This window comes from Fukomys damarensis, unplaced genomic scaffold (genome assembly GCF_012274545.1).
Source record: "Fukomys damarensis isolate Sample0158 unplaced genomic scaffold, DMR_v1.0_HiC HiC_scaffold_39, whole genome shotgun sequence".
In the NCBI taxonomy this organism is placed as follows: Eukaryota; Metazoa; Chordata; class Mammalia; order Rodentia; family Bathyergidae; genus Fukomys; species Fukomys damarensis.
In genome coordinates, this window is record NW_022900951.1 from 63,039,350 (window position 1) to 63,042,429 (window position 3,080).

Here is a 3,080-nt window from a genome sequence, read left to right on the forward strand (position 1 = left end):
TGAAATACTAGACCTGAACCAAACTTTTGAACAAATGAATGTAATATACATCAACAGAGTATTCCACCCCAGAAAATCTGAATATAAATTCTTCTCAGCTGCACAAGGGTCATTCACCAAAACAGAAATAGACCACATACTAGCTCATAGAACACATTTAAGTAAATGTGAAAGAATTGAAGTTATAGCATGTTTCTTATCAGACCAATTAAATTATCAGTGCAATTAAACTGGCAATCAATATTATAAGAAACCACAAGAACTTCACAAACACATGGAAATTGAATGATGCTCTCCTGAACAACAAATGGGTCACAGATGAAATTAAAGAATAAATTAATCAGTTTTTACAATTAAATGACAATGCCAATACAACATACAGGAATCTATGGGACACAATGAAAGCAGTTCTACAAGGGAAAATAATAGCAGTGAAAGTCCACACTAGGAAAACAGAGCAAACTCAAATAAACAACCTAAAGCTGAATTCTAAATTCCTAAAAAAAAGAAGAGCAAGAAAAACCCAAAGCTCATACAAGGGAGGAAATTATAAAGATCAGAGCAGAAATTAATGTAATGGAGACTAAGAGAATGACAAAAAATTGAAGAGTTGTTTTTCAAAAGAATAAATAAAATCAATCAACCCTTAGCCAATATTATTAGGTACAAAAAAGGTGAAGTCACAACAGATCCAGCAGAAATCCAGAGGATTATCAATACCTACTTTGAGAATGTGTACTCTAATAAAATGGAAAACTCAGAAGAAATGGACATATTTCTAGATACATATCAATTACCAAAGTTGAATGAAGAGGATATAAAAATTCTAAACACCCCAATTACAATCCGATAATGTTTTTAAATTATTAAGCTTGTGTCATAGAACTCCAAAGAAGCATAGATTACATTTCTCTCAGGAAACTACAGAGAAAGTAAATCATGAAATCAGAGAAAAATCAAGAAAACTCAGTAGATTATAGAGAAATAAGCTTGGAAGATGTTGAAGAAGTTTGGAGATAGGTTATTCTGATCTACCTGCAAACCACTTCATGTGTACCATTCCTAGAAGTACTCATGAATCCAAACCAAGTAATTCCTCAATATGTGATGACCAACATAGCCAATACAAGGCATTGCGTAGTTATACTACAAAACAAATTAAATGACCTTCCTCAGTGGATATTATCTGCCTCGAAGTGCCTAGCAAATTGGTCAAGAAGTAATGATATGAGTAATCCAACTCATGTTGGATTTGAGTGAGATGTATTCAGAACAGTTGCAGATTATTTTCTTGATCTCCCTGAATCTCTACTTATATATGAATATTATGAATTATTTATGAACATTTTGTTTGTGTGTTGCTATGTCACAACTTCAGACAGACCCAGTGGGATGCACAAAATCCAAGATGGTCTTCAAAAATCCTTCACTTAACTAGTTTGAATTCCTTCAAATCAACTGAGTGGTCTCTTCTCAGTCTGCTTCATAGAGACAAAAGCAAAGAAGAATCATATTCTACTGAGAGACAACAGATAAATGATCAAGGATCTCAAGAAGGATTTGCTAATAAAATGTAGCTAGTTAATTTAAAAATCAGAAGGGTCAGTGCTGATTATGTAATGAGAGGAAGTTGTCATAATTTGATAGATTTAAGTAGTTTGAATGTTTTGTCCTATAACATCAAACCAAGGTGCTCCTTTTTGGAAGGAATTGTAGACATGCCAGGCTATTCATGTAAAATGGTGTCCTGTGCCTTCCATTGATCTATTCTGAATACAGAACAGCAAAATAGTGAACAATTGAGTAAAATCCAAAACAGGAATCTATTGGTTCTTCATTCAGAGGGAAGTGTTCACGAGCTATTCTGTGGTGGTGGCTTTAAGAGAACTACTGTGACTGTTGAAGACCAAGAAGGATCATATCATAGGGATTGCAAGCCCAAACTGTTTTGTAGATCACACAATTTGCTTTTGATAAGTAGTACAAGGTAGAATAGTTATGTCAATACACCAGTGGCTGAAATTATCATGAAACCAAACCTTGGACAAGGTAGCACAAATGTGTAAAAAGCTATGGAAAGTGACCTTGGAAAGGATAGTACCACAATCAATAAAATACTGTGCTAAAGTGCTATAGGTCTTTAGAAAATCTCTTTACCTCCAGCATCTGCTATGTTGACTGGCTCCCAAAGTTTGCTGAAGACTCATTTGGAGAGAGTTGCCCTCAATGCACTGCAGTTATGTTGTTTGTTACTCCCCCACTGAACCATAGAAATCTTTAAATTTTAATGTGCATGATTTCTCAAATGAGTAAAACCACTGATATGCCCAAACTTCATGATGAAATAGGTACAAAGGCACTGATAATCCACACTTTTTCTTGGTGTGCGCTATGCTGTGCTGAAGAAGTGGACCTGGATGAGCTTCTTGCTGCAAGACTGGTCTCCTTTCATGGATCATCATCAGGAAATCCTTCAAGGGCTTTTGTACTTACAGACTACTGTGGAGAAACAACTTGACTACTTAAAAAGTGGCCCTATTAAAAGTCCTGGAGATGGACTCACTGCTCCTTTGCCAACTTACTCTTACTGTAAACAGATCAGTGCACAGGAGCTTGATGAACGAAAGGTTTCTACCTCTCAAGTTGCCATCACAGAACTTCTAGAGGATATCATTAAAAACAAGAGTTTACCTCTAAGGGAGAAAAGAAGAAAACTAAAGCAATTTCAGAAGGAATATCACTTGATATATCAGAAGAGAATCCCAATCACAGAGAATGAAGCAGCGCTTTTTGGTGACAAACCTCCCATCAAACAGCCAATGCTAATTTGAAGAAAACCAAAGTTTTGCAGTCTAAGGTATTGACTTAATTAAAATTTTTCTAATACTTGTGCAACTTAGATGCATGAAGCCATTTCTGAGAATCTAGCTCTAGAAAAGAAGCCTGTTATTATGTTTTACCTAAATTAACATATTATGTGAAAAACTACCAGAATACTTGTTTTATCTTGTGGGACTGCTAAGAAGCTTCTACATCTTGATTGAGAGGACGTAACAGTAGGTGATGTCAAATATTTTAAT

General features: G+C 35.1%; 1 pseudogene; it reads left to right on the plus strand.

Moving 5' to 3' along the window:
• The first annotated feature begins 851 nt into the window (after positions 1 to 851).
• Positions 852 to 2,864, plus strand: LOC104848848 (annotated as a pseudogene).
• Positions 2,865 to 3,080: the final 216 nt, after the last annotated feature.